A 13,198-nucleotide genomic window follows, 5' to 3' on the forward strand; every position below is an offset into this window, starting at 1 on the left:
TTCGCGCGTTTACTCTTCCTACACCTCTACGGTAAACCGACACCGCGAGGATGACGAACTCCTCCCCGAGAGCTGCAGCTGGGTACCAGCAGCACCCTGTGCTCTTCTCGAGCAGCGTTCCCGTGGATGTCAGCCTCGGCTTCCAGCTGGTGGATGTGCCCGAACTGGGTCAACACAGCACGCAATTGTCGCGATGGGACGCGGAAAGCGTGCACGTAGCGAGCGAAGCGAGCGATAGAGGCGCGGTATATCGGCGGGCTCGCAACGGGCCAGCGTATGACTACCAGATACTCTCGGCGTGAGGGTGCGCCTTTACGAGGGTGGGCGGGTGGAAACGAGGGATGCTGGGCGACGGCGCGGCCCGCGGCGCCACCCCCAACCCCTCCGTGCTCGCAAAATCCACCAACCCCCTACCCTGCTTCTCTTCTCTTCTCTTCTCGCCTCTTCTCATTTCTTCTCTTCTCGTCTCTTCTCTTCTGTTCTGGTCTCTTCTCTGCCCTTCTCGTAGCTTCCTCTACCTCGCTCCACTTCCCTCTCCTACGCGTTCGTCTTCTTCACCGCTACTCTCTTCTCCCTCTCCCTCCTCTTACCCTGTCGTTTACACTGACTCTAGGCACACTGTGCACCTAGTGCACGGCCTTATTCTTCTCCGTCTACGCGGCTCCTTTCCGCACTCATCTTCTCAATGTCGTTTACCTCGCGACTCTGCGGATGCTGGGGCACAGGCTCGCGGGTAGACGGCGCTCGATCTTTTCTTGCAAGGCGGTCGTTTCTTTGGTGATGGGATCTCTGGTGGGGTGTCTTACAAGGATATGTAATTTGAACCTCGGTGTTGGAGAATCCTTATGAATATGGAAGATAACGAGCCTCGGTATATTCGTGCGATTGAATGCACTTTGAACGTGATTCTCGTAGCGCAGGGAAATTTCCTGCTCGTTCTATTTTCCTCTTCAACCACCCCTCCACGTTTCGTGGCTAAATTTTACCCCGCCGGGCTCGATACGACGGGGATGACTCCGAGTTTCTTGTTTTTGTTCCGCCCACGTGTGTTCCTCCCCATCCTCTCTCCCGTTTGACGCGACTTCTATTCTTCACGATCGAACTCGCCCCGTGCCTCCCATTTGGCCATTGTGTCCATCGCGTTTCGGTAATTATCTGGACTGTTTGTGGACCGTTCTCCAGCCAGAGATCGAACTGACGCACCCTTTGTTGCGCTTAATAACTCGGGCGAAATAACAGAATGCCTGAGAAGGGAAACCTATCGTGTGTTTCTGCCGAGTCATTCGATCAGCGGAATACAACTGAACAAATAAAACGCGTATATTTCAATTATTTTACTTCTCACCCCGCGAAATATTTTCCAACTGTAACGCGCCCCGCGGAAATTAGCGATAGCGTATTGTTGACACGTACAGCGAGCGTTGTAGAGCCCTCGATGGGATGAATCGTTGAAGATGAAATGGAAATAGATAATGACGAGCAGAGTGGAGTGCACGAATGTCGAGTGCGAGCGTTCTCGAACGCGGTAAAAAATCATTTTCATTTACCGAAGCAAGCGGATTATTACTCCGAGAAGCACCTGGCAACGTGGATCCTCTCGAAAATTTCCCACTCTTCATAAAATTTAATTCCAGTCAAAAGCAAAAAAGCTTATGCGCGGTGAAATTGCTATTCGAGGAGCAACGATCCAAGTCGCTAGCAACCGACGACGCAACCCTTTTTTCCTCTGTGCAGCTAGCTTTTCGACATATCAATTTCAGCGAGTGCCTGCGCGATATTACATTACCGCTGGTGCCATTACGAAATAGAAGGACTCGGTTATCTTCTCGCGAATTCCTCGCGTTATTTCTCCGTTCCTTCGATCCCCCTGATCCCCGTCGCTCGCGTCTCTCTTTGGACTCCTTGTCCTGCTGAAGCCACGCTTCATGGTTCTTCGATATCCTCCTGCTTTCCACGCTTATGCTCTGCCAAGCCACTACAGGAACCTACTACTTCCCCCCGTTTCGTGTGCATCTTAACCATTTTTCTTCACGGTCCTAAAAGTATACTTAAGGGGAGAGCCCTATTTAGGACGCTAGGAATAAGGTGATTCTTGGGAATTTTTTTCTGAGAAACTGTTAAGCGGATCTTTTCCAAACTTTCAGGGTATTTTAGTTCACATTCCAACAATAAAAATTAATTTTTTCGTTACAAAGTGTTCGGTAGAAATGGAGATATATGAACACGTTCGTTAGGACTCGCGCGCCGGAGTTGCAAATTTGCGGTTGTAATGGTAGCCCCAATTCTTCCCTGAAAAAACAAGGATTTTCTTATTTCTAGTACAATTATATTGTCGATGAACCTAACAAACGGGAAAAAAATTAAAAGTTGGTAAATTGGTGGGACTTGAAAGAAAACGTTACGATTCTGCTCCAAGATATTTCGTACTATTTATGGAAAAAGACTTGTTCAATTCAATTTATTTATCAATGTTATAGGTCCATCGACAATATAATTATACTAGAAATAAGAAAAACCTTGGTTTTTTTATTTCAGGGAAGAATTTGGGCCATCATTTCAATCGCAAATTTGCAACCCCGGCGTGCGAGTCCTAACAAACTTGTTCATATATCTCCATTTCTACCGAACACTTTGTAACGAAAAAATTAATTTTTATTGTTGGAATGTGAACTAAAATACCCTGAAAGTTTGGAAAAGATCCGCTCAGCAGTTTCTTAGAAAAAAATTCCCAAGGATCACGTTATTCCTAGCGTCCTAAATAGGGCTTCCCCCTTAAGTAATCCATCACAAAGTGACACGATTTTATTAGTCACTTAGGCGAATGCATTGCGTCATTTACCTGGCGATAAGTGAATGCTCGTGTCCTGTTATATTTGGCACGCGCTTGCCAGAAAAGTATGTAATTATTGGTGCTTTTCGCTTGATTGCGATGTCGTGGGATATCTATTCCGACCGAACAGAAATGCGCAATAATTTTGCCCGGCTTGGCGGAACTCCGCGATTGTTGCAAGATAAAAGCAACTTTGCCTTTTCGACTAAAACCGCGCCTGTTTCATTTTCCCGCCGACCCGCTGTAACCACGAACGTTTCAGCCTGCACATAGAAAAATTTCCCCATTTTTTATTGGCGGCCCGATTGTTTCCGATTTCGCAGCAAAAAAGACCGACTTCCCATTTCGCAGCTGCAGCTACGATTGTTTCAGAGTACAACGGGTGGAGGAAAAAAGTTTCCATTTCGAACCGGTGCCCTCTCGATTATTCCATGGAAAAAAGCAGCTTCTCGTTCCCCGGCGGAACCTCGATTGTTCCGGAATTCGGGGAAAAGCGGGTTCTGGGGTGGAACGAACGGCGAATAAATGCGCGAAACGATAACTTGCGAGTTCCATTAAACGACGCCCTGCATGCTGCAGTGAGAATTAACCATACGGGGTCACGAGGGTAACGGTGGTTGAAAATCCTACCATATTACACGCAAAATGTCAGGATCATTAGAGTTTTAAGTGGATAGCTGTTACATTTATTACTGACTCGTCAAGGATTTCCAATTATCAAAAGAGGAAATTAAATTTTTTAACGATTATATGTTACGGAGTTTTTTGAATCATCGGGTTCAGGATGTTCCCTCGTAAGAGCCCAAAGAAGGGATTAAAAGGGACAGAGAGCAACTTTTCATTTTGTGTCGAAGCAGGAACAGATTTTTCAGAGGGAATATTCAAGCAAGGAAGTTCATCGCCCAGCCCTGAGCCAACGTATTGTCGTGAATGAAGAACTTCAGCAAGCTTATAAACGGATAAATCTAGTTACCTACGGCAGACATTGCTTGCTGGTATATTGGACGAACCCAGATTTGTCGGAGAGAATGAAAATTTGGCAAAATGGGAGCACACCGGGGCACCAAAAACACCCTACGTGATAGTAGAACATGATTCGTAGAAATCGACTTCATTTTTAGCTGGCCTTGTGATCCATTTGCCCCTGTCTACTTAACTAATGATCATCCATATTGCGCTACTACTGTCGCATCATTTATTTGTTGGCTGTTCACCAGTTCTTCCAAGATTCCTCTGCCGCTCATTCAAACCTCCCCTAGTAGTCTCCTCTAGTAGTATATCGTGCCACGTCTTTACACGCTATCCAGCAGCAAAGTAACTGCCACTGTGCTGATGCACTTATCGCCCTGGCACCCTTAACGAGCACTCCGACAGCGTGTACCTATTCCTAGTATACTTCCATTCCTGTCGCGAGGTTAACCATGAAATCCAGCCGACATTAGCCGCGCGCGCGCTGCTTTCTGCACGCTCCAGAGCAAGCGTAACGCGACTCCAAGTAATTCGCCGCGAATTCCGCCGGTCGATTCGAAAATTAACTCTCCGTAACGACACGGTGCACCGACGGCTTGAGCGCGGTTTCCGTGTAATCGTAGCCGTTGCTAATGGGGCTTATGGATTCCTGCGGAATGGCCACTGTCGATGGTCCTGCGCCGTGCACGCTGCTGCACGTGCCGCGTCCGGGCGACGCGTCCCCGTCCGCAAACGAATAAATCGCGGGCGCGTTTCCACCGCCCGGGACAATGCTCTCCGCCTGCAAGCTTTGGCCAGGCTTTGAACAAGTCCCAGTGGCGGTTTTATGGGGTAACTTTGCGCGAGGAACACGGCACAAAGCCGCGGCGGTCATGAATATGGAGAAAGTGACGTCGCGTTTAAGTGGTACAAGGTTCAGTGGATTCGCAACGGCGGGCGATTTCAGGGATGGCGTTGTTGGGGCGAACTCGCGTTTACAGCAGCGTGCGCTCCAATATTTGGATGAAGCGTTGGTACAAAGCCAGTGGCTGGTACAGCTGTCGCGACCAAGTGGACTTTGCTGGCCCACGTCTGCCGGTATCTTTTACGGCGCGATTGTTCGACGAGCCGTGAATGAAGGGAATCAAGGAAACACTGGCTGGCAGGCATTGTTTTCCATGCGGGGGCGGAGGCAAAAATCCGTCGGCCATTACGGTAATTGAAAAGGAAAGCCTCGATGAGGCAGGGTCGAACGGCCGTGCTCGAGTTCGCTCTCAATTAGGTGGCTCGACTCGGCTAGGGCCACTCACGGAATTAGATTTCCCTGAGTAACATACAAATGTTGGACCTGTCGCGGCGCTTGCCACCCGTTTCATGGCGTACACCGTGCAACATTCTTCTCCCTTGGCAAAAGGTCGTTTAATTTTTCAGCGTTGTAACGCTCCGCCCGGGCCAACGCTAACTCGCCCCCGAGACTTTTTCTCGGGAACTGACCGAGTTCATTAAAGGCGCAATTAAACTCCCACGGAACTTGGCGGGAACTGTTCGCCGCGAGCAGCCGCGGGTGCATCACTGCGAGCCCCGTAAGCTGACGATCAGAGCTGGCTGTTTATCGATAAGCGGTTACGGAGGATGCTTTACCCTAACTGGGATAAAATCTACCCCGCTGGGAACCTTTACGTGGGGAGACAAAGTTTGCTCGGTACACGATAAAACGTAGGTACCTACCTACTTTTAAAACAGATTTCTAAGGGGCAAAACGAATGGGGAATCTCGTTTCCGTACTCTTATTGTTAGACTTTACTATACGATGAGTTCTCATGCAGCGAGAGATAAGGTAAAAGTACCTATTATGGAACAAAATTCTGTAAAGATTAGAATTTTCATCAAATTCGAGTCAATAAATTTACAAAATGTTAAAAAATCTTTTAACTATACAAAAGACCAGTTCTGTTAGAAATAAAATTGACTTTTTATAACTTAATCTAATGTATAAAATTAATTTTATTAACAAAATACTAATAGGACTCGTATGTACCTATTATGAAACGATATTTCCGCACCTGTACAGCTGTTCCATAAATTATGTCCCCATTATGAAACAGGGGGAAACACGTAAATCTACTGCTTTTAAATTTACTTTGTTATTCGATTCTAGTTTTTAAGGTTTTTAATTATATAGAGACGGAAAGAACAAAGGGAAATTAATTCATAACACGCACCAAATAATTAAAAAATGACGTATAAATTTGAAAGAATTGTTTTATATATACCTGCGTTGCTGCTATTAATATTCCATGTATTTTTTGTTAAATCAATAGGTGCTTCTTCATTAGCAATCTCGAAACTTTCAATATTATCTAAGATAATTAATTAATCTAATGGTTCATTACTAATTATATTATATTTATTTTGTGTCGAACAAATTTCTGCAATTCCTAATAATCCCTAAAACTATATTAAAATCACATTGTTGATGAAACTGTTCCCTAAAATGGACAATGTTTCATAATAGGTACTTTTACCTTACTCGCCTGAACATTGTTCCTGCTCAGCGCAGTTGAACTTACACTCCTATCTCCGAGTGCCTCTCCACACTCTTTGCTGCGTCACCGGATGACACAACCATAGAGTTGCCATAGATGCACGTAGAATTCCACTAGAGAACAGTAGCGGCGCGGCGTAACGCGGCACAGTCACATGCAAGGATTCCGTCTTGGGCTGGAATCACGGTAAGCTCGCGTAATTACAGGTAGGCTGCGAGCAGTGCTTCTCCTGGTAAGCCGATAATTGGTGCCTGTTCGGCACAGATAAGGTCACAAGCCCATCGACCGGCCTGTCGAATCTGGGAACTTCCGCTTAATTGCTTCGTATTTCCGACAATATGACTGTTTGCCTCTGTTCAGTGATATTCGCCGTCGACTCGGCTCGCCTCCTTCGTCGCTCTGATTTTCATTTCACGAAGCCTCGCGTCACAAGGTTCCCCACGACCTTCGCGATCCAGGATTACGGAGAGAGATCATCGTTTCGACACTTTAACGAGCTCGACCATTCCCCGCGGGTGTATCGTCGGAGATTTTTATTTGCCTCTCGAATTTGACTGTTGGTGAAAATTCAGGTGAATATCTATCCGGTGGCACTCGATCGCGATAAACGATTGGGAGAAACGGTTACAGTTGGGTTTGACAGTCACTGGGGGCAATATTATAACGCGTGCCAGTCACTGACGCTGAAGGGGGTAGGTAGTTTAAACGAAGCTCGACAATCGGGAACTGTTAAATATCGCGACCGGGGAATAAAGGGATTGGCGGGTTAGAAAGGACTTAATCGAGTGAAAAATTTCCACTGGCACGCCGGTAGAGTCTCTTTCTGAAATACGCGAATTTTATACGTACCGTTCTACTTCGAAGCTGGCCTAGATAGAAGTAAGAAGTACACTGCCCGTTCGGTACTCGAAATTATGTTACTTCACAGTCGGGAATATTCTACAAGAGAAGGTCACCCAGGCGTGCAGTAATGTCATGAAGCCAGCCCTCTAGTGGCCGAACGCAAATGCCCTCATTCTACGGGAACTTCGGCGGCGCATTTCCCGAAAGCATCGAACGCGCCGCGGGGGGAATTCGTTTGATATTTACAAAAAAAAAAAAGCAGAAGAGAAACTGAAAATAGGACACGCAAGAAAGGGGTAACGTATTTATGCTGCACTCGAGGCGACTTGCAAGGGCGGTCGCATTTTCAGCGCGGCTCCGCCACTAGGAATATGAGTTTCTGTTTACTAAGCAAAGAGGGAGGAAGGTGGGTGTGCATCGGAAGAATATTCGATACGCAGCGTGCATTCGATAATCACAAGGCCCCCGGAAAGCTTCATCTCATTGGCGGGGCTTTCAATCAATACGGGCGAACGAATTTAACAAACCCATTCGCTTGTTTAACCGGGGGAGTTTCAGCAGCCACTACAGCTCAACGGCACGGAGGGCCAGTGGCAAAGATTTGCAGTGGTCTCGAGCGTGCTAGAGAGAACCGATTTCATCGAGCATGCCCCTCCAGTTCCTCGTGTACAGTAATTTCGTAGTCGACGTCGATTAATCCGGTTCACGTATCGCTGGTCACCTTCGCGCGCATCGTTCTACGGGAGAAGTACCGCTGCTACTCCGAAATTCCAACCCCATTTTACAAATCAGTCCTCAAAACGACGTATACACATCCGGCCGAAGAAAAATTAACAGTAAATTAGATCAGTCGTTTCTAACTCACTTCGTATTACAAGCAGCAGGAATAAGAGTTCCACGAAAAAAAAGAGAACTGTTATAGGGCAATTCGACGAGTCGTTGGCTCGACTTGGCGCGATCCATAAAGTGATCGATACTTCCCCTCGGCGTGCCATGTACCGCGTCGGTAAAACCTTAATCTTCGCCGCTCCACCTGGCATATTTTATGCGAACGGTTATCTGCGGCAAGATACGAGCGCGGATGGCTGATAAAAATAAATCCTCGCGCGAATTACAATAAAAACAGACCGGTGGTTAAATGGACGGACCGTTAATTCCCTGGCTGTCGACCGCATTAAAGCCGACCGTGATCCATTGGAACGCGGAACGGGGTCAGTTCTGCTAACTAAAATGGTTTCATCGATAACTATACCGGAGGCTGCCGTCGAAGGTGGGATATTTAACACGTACCAATGCATTCGCCCGTGGACACACACGCGGCCGTGCTCCACCACTTCGCCAACTCCGCATAGAAACGTCGCCCTGCCCGACTATTGATATATTTCGACGTTTACGACTTGGAGTAACTTTGCCTAATATACGGCCAGACTTGGATTGTAAATTTCCTCACTTCCGAATATGTACCCGTTCCAGGACCATCCAGGCATTCTCTAGAACCCCTGCGCTGCGGCCCCCTATTTACTTGCGCGCCCCTAAACTGCCCCGGCAGGGTGAGAGGCGAAGAGAGAGCAAGGGGCGAAGGGTAAAGACGCTGGGAGTGCAGTGGTGGTCAAAAGAAATTCTAAAAAGCAATGAAAATCAGACACACCACAATAATTCGGGAATCAGCGGCGCATCCAGAGGGGAAGGGAGAGGTCAAAGGGCTCTGGCACCCCCAACGAAAAGGGAAAAAGGAGATTAATGTAACCACGATTGAAGTAATTTAAGAGCTTTGTAAAGAGAAAAGAAAACTGGATTATATTCGTTAAATAAATTTTTCAAAGCGCTTAATGAATTTTATTGAATTTGCAATGAAAATATTTTTGTCCGTTCAACTCGGGTCCCCCAAGATTAAATCCCGAGTGCGCTACTGCCGGGAATAATGATTATTAAACGATCTACGCGTATTTCGCACGTGAAGTTCGTTTATTAACTTACCTTGTATATCGTTTAGGGGGTGATGCTTAGTCAGGAGGCCGAAAAGAGGGTGGTCTTTGGAAATTTTTTACTCAAAAGCTACAACACATTTCTCAAAAAATCTTTTTTCCTTTTAAGGATTGCATCTAGTACTGTGCATCGTAATTATTTTATTTAAAAATATTTAGTAATAAGTAAGTTATTGTCCATCACTTGAAGGTTCTCTAAAAAAAAGGCTTCATCTAAAATAAAAAATTCAAAAGAATTTACTTATATTATATTATCTAGTATTTGAACGAAGGATTTTTTTATCCGATGCTTAGTTTTCTTTTGATTGACGAAAATCAGACAAGATTTATGATAAAAATTGAAACTTTTACTTTAAACTTCAGCCATTTTTCCCCAAATCAATATTTCGAAAAATCCTTCGTTCAAATACTAGACAATACAATATAATAAGTAAATTCTTTTGAATTTTTTATTTTAGATGATCGACTTTCGAGCAGCAGTGGTTACCGCAGAAGCCTTTTTTTTAGAGAACCTTCGAGTGATAGACAATAACTCAGTTACTGATAAATATTTTTAAATAAAAAAAATACGATGCACGGTACTAGATGCATTCCTTAAAAGGAAAAAAGATTTTTTGAGAAATGTGTTATAGCTTTTGAGTAAAAAATTTCCAAAGACCACCCTTTTTTCGGCCTCTTGACTGAGCATAACCCCTTAGGGGTTACTAGATATTTCCTACAGAAAGTGATGAGCAGGATTCCCAATTATTTTACGTTTAGAAACCCCTGTTTAGAATACTTGTAAATTGCCATTTTCAATCTCCTCATGGCCACCACTGTACATAGAAAACGCAGGTCCCCCCACCCCGTCGATCCGCCCTGAAATTTCGCCCCAGAGCTTGCCGCTGCCGAATATTTTCGGGCGTTCCAGAAACCCCAGCAGCCCGACCGAGTTTCCGTAAGGTTAACTAGACGAAGAAAATTGCAGCTTCCGTGGAAAACGGTCGAAGGAAGCCAGCCCGACGAGCGGGCAAAGGAAGCGGGGAGAAAGGGCGCGGATCGAGTGCGGAGCACGGAGAAAAGGAAGCGGAGGAAGGATCGAAATTTCCCAGGTCGCGGGACGACCCTCTTGTCGATCGCGAGGGCCGACAACGCCGTTCCTGATCCCAATTATGATAGAACTCATTAGAGAAATTATCTGCGTCGCCTGAAAGGGACCGGGCGGGGACGTTCGACAAAAGTACTTCTGTCAAAGTTGCCTGGCACGGACACCCGACTGTTATATAATTATAAAGACACTCCACGGCGGAGAAGAAAGCGCTGCCCGCGTAATTTATGACGCAAGCCCCTCTAAGTAATTAACGCCGGGCCAAACCGTTTACTTTCTTGCGGGAGTTAGGGCGTTCAGTCGAATTGTTTCATCCCGGGGACAAAAGTTCGCTGGTAATTTTGCTTGGGGCTGCGCCGGGCTCACCAGGAACTTCGCAGGGAAACAATACACCCGCGAGAAATGAAAAGTTAATGCGATATAATTTGTGCAAGCGCTGGAATTTCCTATTGTGGCCGTTCAATCGGTAGGAACGCTCTACTTGGGGCAAGATGGGATTACCATGACCACATTCACTTTGCAGGCTTCTTAACTGAGAGTAGACAGAGCAGACAGAATTCCCGCTGGATACCATCCGCGACTATGTCTCCTCGAGCTCCTCTTTTTCCCAAGCACCGTCAAACATTTTCAAACGTTCCGCGCGACTGCATTTAAACACGCACATGCACAATTATGATTAAACTGCAAGCGCAACAGCAGTAGCCTACCGCGATAAATAAACACCGCGGCCTGCAATAAAAGTTACAATGCAGCCGGCGAGCGCAACTCAATTAGTACTACCGAAATTAAATTTCCCCGCTGCTTTGTTAACCAGCCTCACCGCTGAGTTCCGTGCTCATTTCAAAGTCCCGACCTAAATTACTAACGTGGCATCGCTTCGGCAGAGTCTTTTCGCGGAGCCTTGGGACGCGCGGCGGGGCATCTGCCAAGAGGATCGCCGCGAGGATTCCGTTAAATAAAAACAAGGCGTATTTCTATTTAAACTTCATCCCGCCTCGAGGAGGCGGCGAGATGAATTGCGAGGAGAACTGGCGTCGACATCGCGGTCCGTTTCCTTCGGCTGGGAACACTGCCTTTGCCCTCTTCCCCGTTCTTGTTTATCGTCTCTCGACGGTAAGCAACATAAGGGGGTCCGTTCTTTCTCGCGAAAATACGCAGCGACGTCCGGCGTTCGACCTTCCCGCATTGTCACTTGACGTTAAAGTCACCGGCGGGCCAAGGGGTCGCCCGTACTCCGAAGATACGAATTCGCGGCTAGTTTCGATTCGACGCTGTCGCCCGTTGAGATCGCGACACCTTATAACGCGGGCGTCATTTCGCTGTCCAATAATCCCCACCCGTTCCTCTACATTTATTTATCCATCGTGTCGGATCACTCTTACGTATTCCATCACTGGTGACGCTTGACGCCTCCTCGGGGAATTTTGGATAATTCGTATTCTAGAAAATTGTCCGAGTATCGATTTCTCTGGGCAGATCCTTGGCCCTGGCTGAGAATAGGCAGGGTAAACGCACCAATAAATGAACACTTAAGGCTAATGAATGAACACTTTTATAAAATTATGTTTGCAGCGCGATTGATTCTATGTGCTGAAAAAATTGTTTGGATATGAAGCAAGAAATTAAAAGGAGTCTCTAATTAATTACTTGCTTATTTTGATAACTTATTTTACTCATTTTAATATAAAATGTCCATTCACTGGTGCGTGTTCATTTACTCAAATTTACTGGTACATCCACCCTATCTGCATATTTAACAAGAGAAGATCCTCAGCCCGGAAATTAAAAAATTATGAAACTTTGGGGATACGTAGAGGATATATAGGTATTTATGTATTACCCAATTTTTTCCCTGCCCAAATTCGCTGTAAAGGGATGTAATTGACGTTATAACTTGAATTGTGCTACAATTCGCAAACTGTAAGTGACAGAAAAAGGTTTCAAGACAAACGTTACTTCTTTCAATTATGACTATCGTTTGGTAAAAGTGGGACGCGAGTTATAATACAAAATCGGAAAATAGCTGGATTTCCAGAAGTCAATTTCACCCCCTTAGTGTGAATTTACAGAGCAAAAGAGAATGCGTAATACATACCTACCTATATATCCTCTACGAATCCCCAAAGTTTCGTAATTTTTTGAATTTCATAGTTGGGGATCTTCCCTTGTAAGATTAGGGTGTTCTTCCAACTGTCTCTGCCTTTCCTGGAATCATCTTTCAACTTTACAGCTGGGACAGAAAGTGTAATGAAACAACAGGGTGGAATGGTTCGTTGCTCGTTCTTAAAGCAGTTTCCACACAAATACAGCGATGTCGTTGCTTAAGTCTATATCGCAAAGGTTCACAAACGCGCAGGGTTAAGGCAGCGAATGTTTGTCGCCAGGAACAGCAAATGGAGGCAACGAATGACAGATGTTGGTCTCCAGGTTCGTTTCTCCTCGTTAAACTGGACTTGATTTTCCTCGGTCCACTCTCCGACCCACCTTTTTTTTCAGCGCTCCGTGTCACGCTCCTCGTCAAGTCACTTACGAGGAACCCTTTGAATTTTGAAAGCGCAAGACGCTGGGGCGAAATCTCATTTTCCGCGGGCGCCCGCGCCTAAGATCCCGGCGGGCTGGCTCGTACGTTGGGAAATTTATTATGCACTTTCTTTTGCCAGTGCCACGTACGCCAGCTCGTTGCGCTGCCTCGCATTTCCCTGCTCGCGAACGAGCAATCCACGGTTTCGCATAACGCGTGTCACCGCGAAAATATTGTGCTTCACGTCAACCTGCTTTGGTGGTCTCACGGGCCTGATCCCGTACGAGCTATAATTATAGTAGTATACTAAAGAAAATTCTAACTCAAATTTGAGTTTTGCGTTCAATACACGTTCAAAGTGGTACGATCGACGTTCAATACACCTATGGCGCCCGTACCACTCTGAACGTATATTGGACGTCTATCGTACCACTTTGA

At 46.0% G+C, this 13,198-nt stretch overlaps 1 protein-coding gene across 6 annotated transcripts in view; it reads right to left on the bottom strand.

The window, feature by feature from the left end:
• Rg (A kinase anchor protein rugose) overlaps positions 1-13,198 on the bottom strand; it is a 359,505-nt gene that overhangs the window by 213,919 nt on the left and 132,388 nt on the right. The gene's annotated exons all lie outside the window — the stretch shown is intronic.

This window comes from Andrena cerasifolii, chromosome 3 (genome assembly GCF_050908995.1).
Source record: "Andrena cerasifolii isolate SP2316 chromosome 3, iyAndCera1_principal, whole genome shotgun sequence".
Classification (NCBI taxonomy): domain Eukaryota; kingdom Metazoa; phylum Arthropoda; class Insecta; order Hymenoptera; family Andrenidae; genus Andrena; species Andrena cerasifolii.